The sequence below is a fragment of the Arvicola amphibius genome, chromosome 2, assembly GCF_903992535.2.
Source record: "Arvicola amphibius chromosome 2, mArvAmp1.2, whole genome shotgun sequence".
In the NCBI taxonomy this organism is placed as follows: Eukaryota; Metazoa; Chordata; class Mammalia; order Rodentia; family Cricetidae; genus Arvicola; species Arvicola amphibius.
The window spans coordinates 127,543,666-127,565,086 of record NC_052048.2 but is presented as its reverse complement, the minus strand read 5'-3'; the positions used below and the strand labels follow the sequence as shown (position 1 = coordinate 127,565,086).

The window sequence follows — 21,421 nt, the reverse complement described above, 5'->3', positions numbered from 1 at the left end:
AAAGTTTGCCAGAGGATCAGAAAAATAAAACAACCACACTGGCCAGCCTTATATACCAGGCAGCAATGATATGGCACATGCCTTTAATCACAGCAGCCACACTAGCTTACCATAGAAAACAGGCAGTAGTAGTGCACACCCTTAATCCCAGAACTAGAGAGGATTATAAAATGGAAGGAGACAGCTCTCAGGTTTAGTCTCATTCTGAAATTCCTGGAGACAGGATTGCAATTTCAGACTGAGGTAGTGGTAAAAGCCAGTGGCTGGCTATTTTGTTTTTCTGACCTTCAGGTTGAGTCCCAATTTCTATCTCTCTGAGTTTTTATTAATTGTGTTTCACTTGACTCCCAACTTTTGGGACACAAATTTATGAAAAAGACATTTGCCTGGGGTTTTTTAGCCACCAGCCCAGGCCAGAGCTGTGATTGGAATTCCAGCTCTAGTAATTGAAACCCAAGCCTATCCACCCAGGATCAGGAGAAAAACTAGTACTCCAAGCTCCAATCCACCCCATCTTAGCTTTTATGTAAAGATGGAAAATGCACAAAGAATCTGGATACTGTATATTAGTGTGTTGTCTTTGAATTGTTTGACTGCCGAGGAAGGAGCAACAGCTGCTAAAAGATATTTGATTATACATGCTGCTGGATTAATCTAACCTATATATTTTGAAAATGCTTTGACTTTAAAATTTAAGTTAAAAGATATGTTACTTTGGAGAAGATGTTTTGCTTTTGTTACTACAGGTAATGAGAGGCTGTGGATTCTTTCTTGGTTAAAAAAATAAGGTTTGATCAAGGAAGACCCCCCCTGAAAAACTCCAATGGGAATAAATGGCCTGGATGATCAAATGTTTCAGAGCACCTATGTTGCAGTTTCTTCTGAGTTCTGCATCCAGAACAGCTTCAAGGCTACTGACTAAGATGATCAAGCCTCACAGAATACTCCAGTCAGGACTGGACCATAATCCTAAATTTTCTTTGGGTCCCATAAGATTACCAGTATCCCCAATTATCAGGAATTAGCCTAGAAAACTATGCCCACATTCCCCCCAAAAAATGGATTGTGGATGTTTGTCTTTTTTTAGTGTGTTGGGTATAAGTTGTTATGGACAGTGGTAAAGAAAAAAACTAAAGAAATAAAATTAGATTCAAGGTTCTTAGTTTGAAAAGATAAAAAGGGATATAAATATGATAAGACAAAAAGGTGATAGATTATTGAATCTACTTTTTAAAAGTACTGAACAGTTTTAAATGTTTTACATTTGATTGGGCTTTTGTATGTTGTATACAAATTTTGTATACTGATACAAATTTGAGATTAATTTTGTCAAAACATACTGTACAAATATTTCTAGTCCTGCTCAAAGCATTATACCTATACAGCTAATTTAGCAATGTAATGCAAATTTCTAGTCCTTGAAAATTATTATTAACAATTGTTTAGGATAATAAGGAGATATAAGTTAGTAGTTAATTACCTGGTATATTTGAACTTGTAGTCACATTAGGTATGTTTTCAAAGTCAAATAAAGATATATTTTAGATAGATAGGTCACCTTCAAACACTTCAGAGATCTACAGAATATGACATTTAGATGTTTTAATAACCTAGGTTTTTTATGGCAACAAGATATTTCTGCTCTTAACAGCACCAATCTAATTCAGAGAAGATATAATGGGCATTGAAAAAACTCCACACGGAGTTTACTTTCTTTGTGGCAAAAGTAAACCACTGGGCAGGAAAATGCCTTTGCCTCGACTGCTGACAGTATGCTGTCCTAATTGAATAAGCAGGACACAAAAGAAAGTGGCTGCCAAACACTGTCAAGACGAGGAAGGACAGACCTTCAGAATATCCTGCTTCACAGAAAGATCTATCCGATATGGTAGACCTACAGACCAAAGATGGATGCCCCAATGTTGCAGAGGAACTCTGTATCCAGGTAGCCATCTATTTCTGTCATTACTCACATTTTTCAGGGGTTACTTGTTTGCACTTCCTGTTTACTCAGTTAATATTATTTTCTTCTTGGGTCTCTGAAGGAGTTGAAAACAAGATAGTTATAGTTTTCCTTGTTTACTTGATACAGAAAGCAAGTTATGATAGAAAGTAAATTAGGTACAAGACTTGGACTCACCGAGATAGGATAGCTATGGAGTATTTTCTCTGAATTTGCCAAATGAAAATGGACTAGACATTGTTGATCTATTTATTGCTTGTATATATTCTAGGGAGTTATTGTATGTGGTTTTTCTTATATAAGTTATAACCTTTTTTATTTTAGACAGAAAGGGAAATGTAATGGCATTTCACTTATATTTTAATAAATAAAGCTTGCCTGGGGATCAGAAAAATAAAACAACCACACTGGCCAGCCTTACAGACCAGGCAGCAAAACCACATGCCTTTAATCAAAGTAGCCACACTAGCTTGCCACAGAAAGGCAGTAATGGTTACATGCCCTTAATCCCAGAACTAGTGAGGAATATAAGACATGAGGAGACAGCTCTTAGGTTCAGTCTCATTCTGAGTTTCTTGGAGGCATGGTCACAATTTCAGACTGAGGTAGAGGTAAGAGTCAGTGACTGGCTGTTTTGCTTTTCTGACCTTTAGGTTAAACCCCATTTTCTCTCTCTGAGTTTTTATTAATCGTGCATCACATAGTCCTTCACAATAGCCACAAATAACATAAAATATCTTGAGTAACTCTAAACAAACAAGTGAAACCTGTATTACAAGAACTTGAAATATTTGAAGAAAAAAATTGAAGAAGATGCCAGAAAATGGAGAGATTTCCCATGCTCTTGGGCAGGTAGAATTAACATAGTAAAAAATGGCAATCTTACCAAAAGCAATCTACAGATTAAATGCAATGCCCATCAAAATCCTAGCAAAATTCTTCACAGACCTCAAAAAAAGAATACTCAACTACATATGGAAAATCAAAACACCAGGACAGACAAAACAATCCTATACAATAAAGAAACTTCTAAAGGCTTCACATTCCCTCACTTCAAACTCTACTACAGAGTTACTGTACTGAAAACAGCCTGGTATTGGCATAAAAACAGGAGAACCAATGAAATAGAATCAAAGACCCAGATATCCACACACCTACGAACACCTGATTTTTGACAAAGAAGCTAAATATATAAAATGGAATAAAGAAAGCATATTCAACAAATGGTGTTGGCTTAACTGGATATCAACATGTAGAAGAATGAACATAGATCCATATCTATCCCCACACACAAAACTCAAGTCCAAATGGATCAAAGATCTCAACAAAAAAACAAACCATACTGAATCTTATTGAAGAGAAAGTGGGGAGTACACTTGAACACATTGGCACAGGAGACCACTTCCTAAATATAACCCTAGTAGCAAAGACACTGAAAGAAACAATTAATAAATGGGACCCCCTGAAACTGAGAAGCTTCTGTAAGGCAAAGAACACAGTCAACAAGACAAAACGGCAACTTACAGAATGGGAAAAGATCTTCACCAACCCCACATCGGACAGAGGACTGATATGCAAAATATACAAAGATCTCAAGAAACTAGACATCAAAAGAACAAATAATCTAATAAAAAAAAAGTGAGGTACAGACTTAAACAGAGAACTTTCAAGAGACAAATCTCAAATGACTGAAAAATATTTAAGGAAATGCTCAACAACCTGAGCCATCAGAGAAATGCAAATCAAAACAACTCTGAATTCCATCTTACACCTGTAAGAATGGCCAGGATGGAAAACACTGATCACAGCTTATGCTGGAGAGGATGTGGGGAAAAGGGAACACTCCCCCATTGCTGGTGGGAATGCAAGCTGGTACAACTACTTTAGAAATCGGTATAGTGATTTCTCATAAAATTAGGAAACAATTTACCTCATGACCCAGCATATATTGGTATGTACCCAGAGGATGCACAATCATACCACAAGGACATGTGCTCAGCTATGTTCATAGCAGCATTATTCATAATAGCTAGAACCTTGAAACAACCTAGATGCCCCTCAACCAAAGAATGGATAAAGAAAACATGGTACATTTAAACAATGGTAAAAAAAAAATAATTTAAAGAATGGTAAAAAAAAATATGACATCTTGAAATTTGCAGGCAAATGAATGGATCTAGAAAAAACTATGTTGAGTGAGGTAACCCAGTCCCAGAAAGACAAATATAATATGTACTCCCACTTTTAGTCATAAAGCAAAGAAAAACCAGCCTACAGTCTACAACCCCAGAGAGCCTAGACAACAAAGAGGACCTTAAGAGAGACATCCATGGAATTAGATAGGAAGGAGTAAACGACAAGATCTCTTGAGTAAGTTGGGATCATGGAGGTTACAAAAGAGGGTAGAAGGGGGAAGGGAAAGAAAGAAGGGGAGAAGACAAAAATGTATAGATCAATAAAAGCAATAAAAAAATCATAAAAAAATTCCCTTAGACGCATTGAGGCCAGACACTTACGAGAAAATGAAGTTTCACACCCTACGAAACTAACCACACTTTGACAAACCTCTGAAGAAGCCATCAGAACATGCCCGCCTGGCTCCATTTCTCTTCCAAAAGTTCTTTGACCTCAACATTGCTCACTGGCATCTGCCCACTCTCTTTCATTTCCCTACAGCTTCCCTGAGTTTGCAAATGTAGCCCAATCTTGGCATAGATGAATGTGTTTCTCAATCTACATCAAAGAAACTTCTTTTTACAGTAAGTGGTGATAAACACCAAGACCCACAACTGGTCAATATGCCGATAATAAAAGACTACAGAGTGCTCCGCTCAACGGGACATCTCTATCGCACGGCCTCCTCCCAGAGGTCCAGGGATCATCATGAAAGAGGAAGCAGAAAAAAAGTTAAGAGCCAGGGGGAGTGAATATGTGTAGGGAAACAATATTTGTACACATTAGCTCACAGCACCTGTGAATGCATGCACAAGACTTGTACAAGCTCACACCAGACAAAATCCTGCTGTAGAAATTCATACTCCCAGTAGCCTATGGGTTACCCTCTCACTTGGCGCGTGGCCTCTTGTACTATTTATGCCCATGTAAAAAGTACATGTCTGGCCTATTTCTGGCTGCGGGATTCAGTTGCTGTTCTCCGCTCCAGCAGAGGTTGGTGACTTGTGAATGAATCTACCCCTAAATAAATTGTCCTCAATTATTCTCAATTCTGAGCTAGTGTAGGATTTCTTTTAAGCGTCTTTCCTCATCTGGTGCCTCATGTAGATTCAGACTCCACACCTACCCCGTAGATGGCCTCAGGGCCTAACAGGTCCACAGCCCAAAAAGTCTCCCAACCCTTCCGGCTTGCCTTACTTTTTTACCTAAGCGGTTTTTTGTAGAACCCCCACCACAGATGTACTAACTGCATGCAGTGACTTGGAAATTGCCCAAGAGCATGCACGACCCCCTTTCCAGCTCCCACTGCCGCATTCCTTGCTGCATGGCATCTCTTGTGCAGCTTCCAGTTTATGCTCCCTGCCCATGAGTTCTGGGCTTCTTGCTCCATGTATGGAATTGATTTAATTGCTTTTAATTTTCAAGGAAAGCATATTTCTCAGTATTTAACCATTACCAAGGCAGGAAACTAAAGCGGCTCAGAACCATACGTGTTGCCACCAATTGCATTACTGCTAGTGGCAACTCTGCAACCACAACACACCTGCTGGACAGTAAAGATTATTACACCTAAAACAATTTACCGGATCTCATAACAGGTAATTAATAAATCAATATGGCAGACTACATTAATATTGAAACTTTTAGTAACTTTTTTTTAATACTATGGATTGTATTCTGCAAGGTTTATATGGTTATGTAATACATCCATTTATGGATATTGGAACTCAGTTTTTTTTCTTCATATTATACCTTAAGAAATAATGTGGCACTTTTAGAAATAATACAGTCTTTACAGACTAATGATGAACAGCTAGTTAACAGGATTAATACCGTCGAAAATCAAGTTACCTGAAAAAAATTAATACTATTGAAAAGGGTAACATTAATTTGACAGACAAAATTGAACCCATGTCTACGGGTACTGAGATTATCTGAAAGAATTCATACTGTTTAATTTGACAATCAAAATTTGTTAAAAAGTTATGATAGGTTAAGAGATAGAGTATCTCTCCAGAATGGCAATTTACATGCTGTCCAAATAATGTCCAAGGATAAGGTGTTATCTTTAAAGGAGAAACTTCAGACCTTGGAATCACATGTGCAGAATGAGAACCAGAGACTATGTGCCTCAATGAAATCACTAGAACTATATACAGGCCAGAAGATTCAGGCTTTACAAAAGACAACAGTAAAAGGATTTGAAATGATTGAGGAAATTATTGGAACTGATGAACATGGAAAGAAGGCACAAGGACAGGATTCAACATCACCAGTAAATGTCAGAGATGACTTACCCAGGGTTTTAGCTTCCTAACCTGTAATCTACTCTGACAAAGCATCAAGTTCTAAAGGCCCAAAAGGATCCAAAGAAGGTAGATGGATATCTAAAGAAATGGATGATCTAAAAGAAATTAAGCAAGCTGTCGTAACTTATGGCTTGCATTCCACATTTGTTAGGGAGATGATAAAGACATGGGCTTCTGGAATTAAGGTGACACCACAAGACTGGCTTCAGTTATTTTCAGCAGTCCTGGATGATGGGTCCCAAATGATGTTTAAATGTTATTTAAGAGAAGCAGCTAAAATTTTAGAATAACAGGGAAAATCAAAAGGACTTGAGACTTTCCAAGATCAAATTCTTGGTGAGAACACTTATGCTGACCCACAGGTTCAAGCTCTTTACAATAAACAAATCTTGTCCTTATGCCACAAAGCAGCCTTAAATGTTTGGGACAGGATTCAAGAATCAGGAAATCAAACTGAATCATGTACCAGGGTTAAACGGGGCCAGAGAAAACCCTTGAGTGATTTTTTAACAAAGATTAACTAAGGTTGTACAAACAGGAGTAACAGACCCAGACGCTAGATGAGTACTTACTGAATCTCTGGCTTTTGAAAATGCCAACTTAGAATGCAAAAAGATACTAGGGCCTTTAAAAGTTAGATCAGCACCTATGGATGAATGGATCCTGCATATAATAAACATTGAGACATTTGACTATAATACTGAATCTTGGGTAGGAGAAGCAATTTCCAAAGGAATGAGGAGACATCAAAATGCCAAATGTTTTAATTGTGGTAGAATAGGACATCTGAGAAGGGATTTTAGACAATAAATTCCTGGGAATAATATCTCCTCTGGAAATGGCAAAAATAGAAGTACTCAGTCTTCAGGTATATGTAGAAAGGGTGGCAAAGGCCAACATTGGACCAATGAATACAGATCAACAAAAGACAGACAAGGCAACCTGATACCATTGGGAAACTCTCTGAGAGGCCTCTCACAGGCCCCCAAGTAAAAACTGGCCCAGTCATTCCCAGTCACTGTGGAGGACATGCCTCACCAGGAAAATTACAAAATCCAGGGCCTTCTGTAAAAAACCATACTATTCTAGATAATGGCATAAACATGGAGAATAAATAAAAAATTCCAATAGGAAATAGGAAACATATTCTGGAAGACTTCTATAAATGATCAAAGACCAAAGCTAAGAGTGCTAATAAATGACACTAATTGTGGGTTTGATAGACACAGGTGTAGTTGTTAGTATCATTACTTCAGAATCTTGACATCCAAAATGGCCTCTTCAAAGGCAGATGTTCAATTACTAGAAATTGAAACCATATCTCAAGTTAAACAAAGCACAAGCTGGGTTGACTGCATAGGACTAGAAGGTCAGAGAGGGAAGCTGAGGCCATATGTGGCTAATGTTGCAGTAAATTTATGGGGTTGTGAACTGCTACAGCAATGGAATACCCAGATTAACATTCCTGCAGTCCCAGGAACTCATAATTCTGGGAAGGATATTATAAGGTGCTATACACAAAGGTCACCAGCCATTCAGGCTGTACAAGAACATAAAGCAACTAGCAAACCTTTAAAGGTACCAATAGCCCAACCTTTAAAATGGTTAACTAAGAAACCAATATGGGTTAAGCAATGGCCTCTAACTGGAGAAAAGCTGCAGGTTTTAGAACAGCTGGTACAAGAGTAAATAGATGCTCACCATATTGAAGAATCAACCAGCCCTTGGAATTCTCCTGTATTTGTTCTTAAAAAGAAATCTGGTAAATGAAGAATGGTGACAGTGCAAAGAGCTGTCAATAAGGTAATTCAACCTATGGGCCCTCTACAACCTGGAATTCATCTGCCTTCTCTATTACCAAAAGATGGTCTTTTATAGTTATTGATTTGAAAGATTATTTCTTCACTATACTTTTACAAGAAAGGGATAGACAAAAAATTGCCTTCACAATGACTACTCATAATAGTTCTCAGCCTACTAGGAAATATCAATGGACCATCCTCCCACAAGAAATGCTCAATATCCCCACTCTTTGACAATACTTTGTAAGTCAACATTGGACATAATATGTAAGCAATTTCCTAAGTCTATAATTTACCATTACATGAATGAAATTTTTCTGTCTGATTCAAACATAGATACTTTAGAAAGAATGTTTGAAGAAGTAAAAAAAGTTTTGCCAAAAATGGGGTTTATAAACTGCTCCTGAAATAATACAGAGAGGAGATTCTGTCAATTACCTAGGTTATAAAATAGGTTCACAGAAAATTAGAACACAAAAGGCACAAATTAGGAGAGACTGGATGAGGACTCTTAATGATTTTCAAAGATTGTTATGAGACATTTCCAGTCTACAACTGGCTGTTGGGATAACACTTGATCTAATAATTTATTTAAACAAAACCTTAGATGATGATAAAGATTTGAATAGTCCCAGAAAATTAACAGCTGAAACGGAATAGGAATTGACAATTGTTGAAGAGAAATTACAGAAGGCACATGTAGATAGGGTGAATCCAAATCTTAATTGTATTCTAGTCATATTGCCTTCCAGAATTTCTCCTATAGGAATTTTAAGGCAGAGGGATGATATTATTTTACCATACATAAACCAAGTAAAAAAATAAAAACTTATGTGGAAAAAGTCTCTGAATTAATTGTAAAAGGTAAATTGAGACTTTGTCAATTAGCAGGGATAAACCAAGCAGAGATTATAGTGCCTTTTACTACTGATGAAATAAAAAAGTTATGGGAAGACAATGAACCATGGCAAAAAGCTTGTGCTAATTTTTTGGGAGAAATTAATTTCAATTATCCCCCAAAATAATAGGCTTAACCTTATAAAGAGAACTTTTTAGATTCTTCCCCATTGTATGTGATGCTCCATACTAGAGCCCATACATTTTATACTGATGCAAATAAATTAGGAAAAGCAGGTTACAAATCAGAAGAATTAAGTAAGGTGGAACACAGCCCTTATAATTCTGTCCAGAAGGCAGAATTATACGCTATTCTCATGGTGCTATGGGATTTTAAAGAACCTCTTAATACAGTTACTGATTCACAATATGCAGAAAGAGTTGTCTTGCAGATTGAAACCGCTGAATTTATACCAGATGATACAGAATTGACTTCATTATTTATCCAAGTGCAATACATAATCAGGAATAGGCTTTGTCCTGTATACATAACACACATCTGATCCCATATGGGTCTTCCAGGTTCTCTAGCACAAGGTAATCCAGAAATTGATCAATTATTAATCGCAAGCGTGTTTCAGGCCTCAGATTTCATAAAAAGCATCATGTCAATAGCAAAGGTTTAGAGAAAGAGTTTTATATTACATGGCAACAAGCTAAGGAGATTATAAAGAGATGTCCTACTTGCTCTTTCTATAACCAAACACCGCTACCTGCAGGGACTAACCCAAAGTGTACTCAAAGGAATAAAATCTGGCATATGGATTTTTTCCACCTTGCAGAATTTGGAAAATTAAAATATGTACCCCACACCATTGACACTTATTCAGGTTTTCAGTGGGAAACTACTTTAAGCTCAGAAAAGGCTGACTCAGTAATCACACATTTTTTTTTTAGAAGTTATGGCCATTATGGGTATACCTGCACAAATAAAGACAGATAATGGTCTAGCATAGATCTCTAAGAAAATGAAACAGGTTTTTGCTTATTATAATATTAAACATATTACAGGTATACCACACAATCCTAAAGGTCAGGCAGTTATATAGAGATCAAATCGAACTATAAAAGATATGTTAAACAATCAGAAAGGGGTGGAAAATACCCCCAGAAATAGACTACATAATGCTTTATTAACCTTGAATTTTCTTAATGAGAAAGAGAAAACAGCAGCAGAGAGACATTGCATAATAGAAAAGTCTTATGAAATAAATCAGCCAGTGTATTTCAAGGATGTGCTGACCTCACAATGGAAGCCAGGAGACGTGTTACATTGGAGAAAGTGTTTTGCTCTTGTTTCCACAGGAGAAGAAAAACTGTGGATACCATAGAAATTAATTTAAAAAATCAGTCTGAAAAGGAGAAACTTCTTGAAAAATAGAAATGACAGCTCACCCACAATAGTGACAACCATACAGGTGGTAAGGAAACCTCATAAGGGTTGGGGCAGGGTTTTGCTCTTATCTTTACAGAAAAATACATATCTTCAAAAATTCAAGAGATCCTGGATGTTTGAATGCTGACAGATAGCTATCCACTAAGGATCATCGAGAAAAAGAAATACAATTTATGAGGTCAGGTAACTGATACCATACATTTAAATATACGTGTGTGTGTGTGTGTGTGTGTGTGTGTGTGTGTGTGTGTGTGTGTGTGTGTGTGTGTGTAGAGCTGGCTTTGGAGTTGGACAACGGCTCTGTCCTCTAAATCCAAGTATGCTATTAAAAGAAAAATTCAGAGCTTCTGTCTCATGTCAAGAGCTATCTGGTATGAGACAGAATGAAGAAAGAATTTAGAAAAAATTTTACTTTTGTTCATACCTATTTTTGTCTCTATCATACCTTTCATTGAATATATATGTCTATATATGTCTATATAAATAACGTTTAAGTTTTCCACAATGAACAATGAATTTTCCTGCAGTAACCTTTGAGGTTTCCAGGAAGAAGATGGGGGCCTACAATAACAACTCCACCTGGTTGATATGATGTCATGATGCTGATAGTGCTTCTATAAGACCTGTTTTGGGTACCAGCTGCTCAAGTTGGTTCCAACTTGGTTAGCTGAAATGGTGCACTTTTTTACAAATTTCTGGACAGAACTCCAAATAGGAACCTCAGAAAAACCCTGCCGAATACTCAGAGACTATTTGCAATTATACCAGACAGTAGTCTTGAAACTTAAACATCATTTTACTTTCACAGGATCCCATAGAAAGTGCACTGTCCCCTTGACAGCTGGAAGTAATTCTAGAAGACAACTTCCCCTCTCCCAAAAGTTTGTCCTCAGGATTAGGAACATCATTTAGGGGTTGATTATATTGGTATAGGGTTGGAGGTTGGGGAGGAAATTTTGTAGACTCAGGGATCTCTTTTAAAAAAAGAAAAAAAGGGGGAAATTTGAAGGGATAATAGATTAGTGTGAGCTTACTCACACTAATAATAATAGTGAGTAATAGAGTGAATACTTGTGAGCTATTATTTATAAGCAATTTACATTGGTATAGATTTTTGTATATTGATACAAATACCAAGTTTTCTGAAAAATATCAGTTAAGCGCTAGAAGAGAAATCATGAATGTTTTCTTCTTGGCCCTGGGTTTCTGGCACTCCAGAGACATGGGTATTTGATGCTGGACAACATTCAAGTACAAAGGTAACTGACACTCTTCAGCAGGGTACAGAGGAGACCACAGCCATTAAAGACCCTTTGAATAGATGCTCCCCTGCATCACTGCCTAGGACAATCTGACCCCCATGAGAACTCAAAGCCCCAGAGCAAAGGCAGCAGAAGGAGAAGTCCTTGGACAGGCAGTGATACTGTATCTTGTGTCCAGGCCAGTTGCCCTGGTTACCACTTTCCAGATTGTTGATAGAGACACAGAGTCCCCAAGGAATGGTCACTAAATAAGACTTACTGGTTCCCTCTCCCCTGATCGAGGAAACTGAGAACATTCTGAATATGCCAGACATCTAACCGTCAATCTTTATCAACAAAACCTACTTTTTAAGTATCCATCTTTGAAATTTCATACATATAGAAGAGGCAGAGAAATGGTGTTTGTGCATCACATGTCTGTCATTTTGGTTCTGAAACTGTTAGTATTTTGCTGCGTTCACTTCTTTTGGTTTTCATATTCTCAACTATTTTCAAGTGAATAACAAATACTACAAAACCCATTGGTTTTATTTTTCATCTCTGAAAAACAAGAGCCTGCTTCTGATAACCCAGAGAGCTTTGTGTGCTATTCATTTGCTGCTAATGAAATTTTCCCTAATTTCTTAGTGTTGCTGACCACCTAGTCGATATGCAGATTCATAATCATTCCTTTCTAACTGTGGGTTATGAGTGGCTCATCCAAGGCAGCATCTGATCAGGCGCCCCATGAGTTACATTTGATGAATGCACCCAAACTCCCTTTTTGTCTCATGCTGAAGAAGACAAACCAATTGTTTCTGATAACAGACACATTTAGATTTGTCTGTTTCCTCATGGTTTCATTTTTTTCTGATACCATCTGTATTTTCTGTCAATGGAAATTAAGCCTGGAAACATGAGATTCTGGATAAACATTTCGAGCAAGATGCTTCCTGGGTAATACTGGATGGGTTTGCACTGATTGCTGACTGGCGATCTCACTGGAGGGAGGACCAGTATGCAGTGTTGATCATGGGATCCCACCCCTATAAATAACTTTCCTGCCCCAGGTCCCACTCTGGATCTATGTAGTCTATTGAAAGACTCAAGTTCCATTTCTCTCTGTTTTAGCATCCCGAGTTTTCTCTTAATGGAGACCATGAAAAACACCTGTGAGCTTGATGTTGTTTTAGTTACTGGGATCCCCAGAAAGATGCCACAGTAGCAGTTACTCCAATGGTAACAAGCAAGGTTTGCTTTGAAACATGTTCTCAGTGGGTGGTCAATGTGAGACAATCACCAGCACTTATCAGGTTGATCCTCAGTTGTCCCACCAATGCCCAGCCACAGCCCTATCAGGCTTGCTCCCGCGTTCTTCACCAGGACCCCATTCATCTTTACATGTTACAAAACAATGTCTTCCAGGCTTACCTTTTGCCCCTCCCTACCCAAGTTGCCTTGCCCCCTTTTCTATGGAATAAAATTTATAAGCCCAAATCTGGCTCCTCAGATTCCCTGCTCATGGACTGACTCTCAGTGGACACAACTAGGAAACAATGTAGAAAGAGTGAGATTGTATGGATGGCTCCAACATGATATTACAAACTGTAACCTAATCTCTTTAATTTTATGTTTCATCTCTTAAATACAGCAACTTTTTGTTGTTTTGTCTTTTAAGGCAGGGCTTCTCTATATCACCCTAGCTATCTTGGAGCTCACTCTGTAGACCAGGCTGACCTCAAACTCACAGAGATCTGCCTGCCTCTGCTTCCCAAGTGCTGGGATTAAAGGTGTGTGCCACTAACAGCACGAATTTACCACTTTTTTCTCTACTTTTAAAACATCAGCACCAGTGTCGTGCCCGGAACAAGCCCTCTGAATAACTCTGCAGGTTTCCCTGTGCCACAGTGCCCAGAAAGACTAAGCCCTTTGAATAACCCCAAAGGTTTCCCTAGTGCCACAGTGCCCAGGACCAAGTCCTAAAGTTACTTGAAGTAAACTTGTTTTCAGTTCAGTTGCTACAGACTTGGTACAGAAACAAGTTCACTATCTCCAAATTTAAGACTTGCCATTGCTTTTCCTTTATTTAATTATTTGAAGGTTTAAAATATTTGCATGATTCCAAATATAAACTATAGGTCAAAAGAATATTCAGAAAAGACTTGGTTCACCTTGTCCTTTGCGTACACCCATACTCCTGCAGGTAACCATTTCCATTATCTTATGACTTTATTCATCCAACATATTTGTGTAAATATATGTAAATGTATATATACTTTTCATCTCCACTGTGTGTGTGTGTGTGTGTGTGGTCTTTTATTCTCTATTGGCAAAGTTTCTCACTGGACTGTGAGCTCATTGGTTCAGTTAGGCTGGCCTGCTGTTGAGGCTAGAATCCTCCTCTTTATACCCATAATGATTGGGTTACAGGCAGGAATAATCATACCTTGCTTTTTAGATGGGTGCTCAGAATTTGAAATCAAGTCCTTATGTGTGCAAGAAGGTACTATTACCTACTGAACTTTCTTCCCAGTATCCCTCTCCATTTTTATATAAGAGAAAGCATACTATATATACTTTTTAAAATAAAACACTCAAAATAGCAGCTTTTGTCAGTAATTAGAAATAGTCTTTGTCTCTTTCATGGTTATATCATACTTTAATATGGGTAGGCTATATTGAATTAGCCTCTCTTCATAAACATTTGCATCATTTCCAATGTTGTGCTTTTAAAGGCAATGCTATAATGTTTACCCTAAGGCATATATTCTCTCTTATTTTCTTAAGAACTTTTATTTATCCAAAAGTGATGTTTGTAGATTTGAAAGAAAATAAATGTTAAACTACTGTGGGATAATGTTTCTGTACACTGTAAAGATTTGTCACTCATATTGGTTTAATAAAACACTGATTGGCCAATAGCCAGGCAGGAAGTATAGGTGGGGTGACCAGATTAGGAGAATTCTGGGAAGAGGGAAGACTCAGTCTGCAGTCACCGTCCAGACACTGAGGAAGCAAGATCAAAATGCTGCACTGAGATAAGGTAACAAACCATGTGGCTAAACATAGATAAGAATTATGGGTTAATTTAAGTTGTAAGAGCTAGTTAATAATAAACCTGAGCTAATAAGCCAAACACTTTATGATTAATGTAAGCCTCTGTGTGTTTCTTTGGGACTGAACAACTACAGAACCAGGCAAGACAGAAACTTCCCGCTACATAAACTGCTTTTAAGATTTTATTTTTTTAATTAGTGTATATGTGGGATGGCAGGGGAATAGAAACTGTGCACATGTGAGAGTGTACATGCCTGGGGAGTTCAGGAAAGGATGTCAGATTCCCCAGAGGTCAAGTTACAAGTGGTTGCGAGCTCCCTTGCATGGTGGTATGATAACCACTGGGTTCTCATATACCCCAGTACTGTTACCGCAGCCCCCCACACAATGGTTGCTCTATCCATGCTTTCACCAGTGATCTTCCTTCCCTCACAGCCTGGTCAGCAAAATATATTGCCAAATTCTGGAATTTTTGCAAATCTAATAGCTGATAAATATACTTTACATTTCTCTTAATTAAAAAGGGGTTAGCAGCTTCTCGTGTTCCAGCAAATTCCAGTCTCTGGGTCCAATGTTCCTATGATGCTACTTGGATGTGAAGACACTGAAAACCAATTTTGACAATTTTCTCTGTTCTGCCATCAAAATTAATATGTTCAGACTTTTCTGTCTCTATTAGGATCATTTTTAGAAAAGTTTATCACCCTAGGTAATTACTGATTTCACTGAAATATTTAAGTAATTCACATGGCAAATGTCTCTTATAATTCATTTTGGTTTTTCAAGATAGGGTTTCTCTGTCCTGGAACTCACTCTGTAGACCTTTCAGGTTGGCCTTGAACTCACAGAGATCTGCCTGCCTTGCCTCCTGAGTGCTGGGATTAAAGATGTGTGCCACTACCCGACTGTAATTGTTTTCTTTTTTTTGGTTTTTCGAGACAGGGTTTCTCTGCAGCTTTTTTAGAGCCTGTCCTGGAACTAGCTCTTGTAGACCAGGCTGGCCTCGAACTCACAGAGATCCGCCTGCCTCTGCTTCCCGAGTGCTGGGATTAAAGGCGTGCGCCACCACCGCCCGGCTTGTAATTGTTTTCTTAATTAGACAGTTTGCCTAGCTGTTGTTTTTTAGGCCAATGACTGTGGTTATTTGGCGTTTTCTTTCTGATGGTTCATTTCAAAATTTGTCTTTACTATTAATTTCTTCTTTCTACTTTATTTTACTCCATTTATTTGTCAAATTTCAAATTATTTCAATTCATTTCTCTGGTAAAACTGCCTAAAGTGTTGGTTCTCAACCAGTGGTTCACAACTCCTTTGAGGTGGAATGACCTTTCACAAGGGTTGCATATCAGATGTTTATATTACAATTCATGACAGTAGCAAAATTACAGATATGAGGTAGTGATGAAAATAATTTTATGGTTGGAGTCACCATGACATTAGGAGCTGCCTTAAAAGTTCACAGCACTAGAAAGGGTGAGAACCACTGTTTTAAACCTGCACATTCATCTGTCACCTGATTTAGGTACATTCTGTAGTGTCTGATAGGTGGACTTTCATTAGAAGTACACACTATAAATTTCCAGGTCCTAGTTTACAAAACATCTCTACCTCCAAGTTTTTCAGCGAGTTTTTGTCTGATTTTTTAATTTCTGGGAAGATGGGCCTTTTAAATTTTTATTTTGGAACTATGGCCAAATGATAGGCAGGGAAAGGCAAAAGGCTAAACATCTACACAGACAGTAGGTAAACCTTTGCCACAACCCACATCCACGGGTTATCTACCAGGAGAGGGGGTTGCTAACAACAGAAGAAAAAACTATTAAAAACAAGCAGAAGATTTTGAATCGCCTACAAGCATTGTGGAGTCCCACAAAGTTGGCAATAATACACTGCCCCGACACCAAAAAGGCTCCTAAACAATACAACAGGAAGGATTGTGTGCAGCCTTGGGAGAATGCTGTTTCTAAATAGACCGTTTAGGACTTGTAAGGAATACAACAGCCAAGGTGCGGGAGGGACTTACATAGAGAAAGGGAGAAAAGGAAACCAACCAAGGATGGTTTGAATCCTGGTTTAATAGTTCCCCCTGGTTGACTGCTCTCATCTCCACTCTGACGGGACCCCTGGTAATTTTGCTAATACTGCTGGCTTTTGAACCATGTCTACTCAATAGGCTAGTCCAATTTATGAATGGAAGATTGGGAACCATCCAACTTATGGTGCAGCGTTCTCAGAACTATAGACCCCTCAGGACAGAAGATACCTATGAACTAACTATGAAAGACTCATGATTGGGTCGATAAACAAGAAAAGGGGGAATGAAGAGACAAAACCAACTCCATTTCATACTAGACCCCAAGGTGGATATCAACACCAGCTGCTCAAGGTTGATATCAGCAGAGCGGAAAATCCCCTGGACAGGAGCCAATCGGAGAGTCACCTGAACCCCTTAGGTCCACAACTATGGATTTGTCTTTTTTTTGCCTTTATAAACCCTGCCTAAAAACAGTGGGGTACCTCCTCTGGCCCTCGCTGTATGGGTGTGCGAGACAAGGTCCCTCCACAGTTTGTACTACATGATTAAACCTTGCTTTTGCATTTTGGTGAGTCTGTGTCTATGGTGGTCTTCTTGGAGTCTTCACGACCTGAGCACAACATGGTTACCATGGAGACAACAGGACTCACCCAAGGCAGCACATAGTCCTCCTTGTTTTAGGAGTAGTAAGTCCAGTCCCTTCTGTTGTGTAGAACCATTTCCGAAGAGTCTGCCTGTTGTTCAAGATTTGAGGTTTCTACATGGAGGTGGAATAGGTCTTTCTCCATAGCCTCAGAGAGACTCTTATAGCTGGCTTGGCTAGTGATCAGTGTTGCTGCACCCAGGGCAGCAGAACCTGCAATACCTATTTATTCCCATCATTATGAGAATGAGGATTGGGGTCCCTTTCTTACATCATATCCCCTAGAGAGGAGTCCAAATGTCCCCTGTCAGCCAGGACATCATAATCATATATTTGAGGGACAGTTTGTACTAAGACATAGAGTTCAGGTAGGTTTCCCACGGTGAAAAGACTAGTTGATATACAGGGATACAAGGCATACCAAGAACTCTTGGGGGGACATACCAATAAATGGGGGTTGATTAAGTTAAGAGTAACAGGAGATCTTGTGAAAGCACATATATTTTTGTATATTGATGAATAGACAGTTTTGTGTAAGGGATAATTGTATGTGCAGAAGCAAGTCACATCCCCTCGAATATCACCTCAGGTAAAAGGGTCTTCCAGGGATAAACTGTTCAGCTGGTTAGGGACACAGTGCTGAGTCTTACAGATGGGTATGTAATTAGAAGACCTAATCCTATATGAAAAGGTGATCTAGGGTCTAGACATAACCAATAGTTAACAGTGAGATTGGTATTGGTAGAATTAGGAGGGGTTGCATGGCTAGGACCATTTCAAAGAAGGGGTCCATAGGTGCTGGTGGTTCAGTCAGGCTTGTTCTTATTTCCTTAGTTATTATCAACACATTGGTTCCTGGTGAGGTGACATTTTGGACTATCTGAGTATCTAAGGGCTGAGTTGTGATAACCTGGGCAATAGATGATGGCCAGTTTTTGGGGGAGCCAGAGGGAAGACAATAAGTCTAGAAACTCTTATTTATTTTCAATAGTCTTTCCTTCAGTAGTTAGCAAGCCTCTTTCCCTTTGGTTGGCCCCATGAGCATATGCCATTGCAAAAGCATAGCAGCTATCCATATAAATATTGATAGTCCTGTCCTTTTCCTAATTGTAGGACCTTAGTTAGGGCAATCAGTTCAACCTTTTGTGCTGAGGTACCAGAGGGCAAGGCTGTAACCCAGACAGTCTCTGATACTGTTTCTATTGCCAGCCCTTCATACCTGGTTTCTTCCCAAATGAAGCTGCTGCCGTCCATGAAGTATGTAAGAGCTAGGTCTGGCCAGGAGATGTCAGTCAAGTCCGGTCAGAGTCCTTGTTACTTGCTGCAGTATCTCTGTGCAGTCATGGATGATGTCTGAATCTGGGTTAGGCAGCAAAGTCGCTGGGTTGAGAGAAGTGATTGGGAGGAACCTAACATGTGGGGGGGGGGTGTTAAGGAATAAGGCCTGCTAGTGTGTCAACTGGGCATTGGTCACCCACCAATCAGGATGATTTTTGAAATGCCTCCATTGAGTGGGGGAGTAGCTATGGTTAGAGGTTGCCCCAGAGTCAATTTGTCAGTATTCTTGACTAAGAGGTCTGTAACTGCAATGGTAAAGAGGCAACTGGGCCATCCAGAAGCCACAGGATCCATTTGCTTAGATAAGTAGACCACAGACTGCTTCTAGGATCCAAAGTACTGAGTCAGGACCCTCTTGGCTACCCCCACTCCCTCATTTATGAATAGTTGGAAGGGCTGGCTTATGTCTGGCAGAGCTAAAGCAGAAGTCTTGAGCAAGGCTTCCTTTATGTGTTTGAAGGCCCCTTTCTGAGTCTCAGTCCAGAGGAATGACTCCTCTATCCCCCACCCAAGTGACTTCATATAGGGTTTGGCCATTTCAGTGAGTCCTGGTATTCAGAGTAGGCAAAATTTGGCTAAGTCTAGAAATTCTCACATCTGTCTCTAGGTCTTATGGGCTAGAACACCCAGGATAGTCTATTTCCGTGCAGGTCATAGCCATTTCTTACATTCTTTTACAATGTGTTCCATGTATGTGACTTCTGAAAGGCAGATCTGGGCCTTTTGAGCTCACACCTTATAACCAAGCTAATTTAAAGCCCCTAATAAGTCTCTAGTTGCCTTTCAGTGAGAGTCCTGGTCCTTGAAAGCAGTCAAGAGGTCATCCACATATTTAAGGAGGTTTACCTCAAGGTATGAAGTCTGGTAATTCCTCAAGTCTCCATGGAGGGATTCATCAAAGAAGCTGGGGAGTTCTTAAATCCTTGTGGGAGGCAGGTCCAGGGCTTAAACTGCCCGCTGAAGCCCCAGTCTGTGTCGTGCCATTCAAAGGCAAAGATGGGCTGGATCTTGGCCTCCAGGGTTGGCTGAAAATGCATCTTTAAGGTCTAGAAGTGAGTAAACTTGGGGAAAAGAAGCTCAGAAGGGTATAAGATTGGGAACAGTTGGATGATTATCTTCAGCCCATTTGTTAACTTCCCTAAGGTCCTGCACTGGATAATAATCATTCGCCCCTGTCTTTTTGATTGACAGAAGCAGGGTGTTCCATGAAGACTGGCAAGGCACTAGAGTCTTGTGCTTCAGGAGGTGGTTGATGTGTTTAGTGATGCCCAATTTGGCTTCCAGAGTCATAAGGTACAGCCTCATGATTGGTTGGGCACTTGCCTTTAAGGTAACAATGACTGGGGACTGCTGAATTGCTAGCCCTGGGGGGTTGGTCTCTGTCCATATGCCAGAGATAGAACATTGACGTTCAAGCATTAAAGGAGAGATTTCTGAAGTAAGTGTTTGTGGAACGAGCCCATATTCTTCTAGGTCCAGACATATTCACAACATACACAGGAGAATCCCACATCATCTCCCCTTTTCTGTCTAAACAAAAAAGGTTTTGACTTTAACATAATAAGTGGAAAGTTTCAAATCCAATTTATCTTTTATCATTACTAAGGAAAACTATAATTATAACTATTTGTTTTCAACTCCATCAAAGACCCCAGAAGGATATGATATTAGCTAAGTAAACAGGAAGTGCATTGTAAGCAACTTCCAAAATTCTAGAATTGACAGAGACATCTCACAGCCTGAACAGTCACCCAAAGTTCTTCTGTCACATTGGGGCATCCATCTTCAGCCTATAGACTTTTCCATGAAGCAGGAAATTTGAAAGACTATTTTGCCTATATTGAAAGTTTGTCAGTCACTTTCTTCTGTATCCTGCAAAATAGCTGAAAGATTCCTTCATGAAGAAAGAACCCTGAAGGGCTGTTTCACCTTTTTTAGGAAAGTTCAGCAGTCATTTTCCTGTGTCCCACATGTCCAACTTTTGCAGAATATAGTCAAGCAGTTCAGGCAAGATCAGTTTCTTGCTCAAATGGTTAGCCTTGTCACATTTAAGGTAAATTCCATAATGAGTTTCTTCAATGTTCATCAGCCTCTCTGAAGTAATTGGTGCTTCCAGAAGCAGACATGCCTCATTGCTGAGAAAAGTCTAAATTCTTAAAACATTTTAAATGCCATTCTATAGGCCTTTGAAGTATTGAAAATTATCTATCTAACTGAAATATATTTCTGTATATCTAGAAAACCTAAAATGGCTACAAGTTTGATTATTATAGATGACTATTAATCTGCATTTCTTAACTATACATTTTTAAATGAGCTGTATAAACATAATACCTTACATAAGAATAGAAATACATATGCACAATGTAACAAAATCAACCTTAAATTTGTATCAGTAGACCAAGATCAATATCAATGTAAAGTTTTCATTTCTATTTCATATTTCCCCTTTTTTTAAACAAAAGAGATTTACAGTGACCATTAATGATTTATAGCCAACCCCTTTTAAGTAAAAACAAACATTCATAAACAATCATTTTTGGGAATTTAGGTATAGTTTTCTCC

At 38.8% G+C, this 21,421-nt stretch overlaps 1 long non-coding RNA gene across 1 annotated transcript in view; it reads right to left on the bottom strand.

The window, feature by feature from the left end:
• The window catches only part of LOC119807294, a 31,900-nt gene extending 27,284 nt beyond the window's left edge, over nucleotides 1-4,616 (bottom strand). Inside the window, exon 1 of the long non-coding RNA XR_005284302.1 lies at nucleotides 4,529-4,616. This is a non-coding gene — a long non-coding RNA (uncharacterized LOC119807294). The remainder of the gene's footprint in view (nucleotides 1-4,528) is intronic.
• Between the last annotated feature and the right edge of the window lie 16,805 nt (nucleotides 4,617-21,421).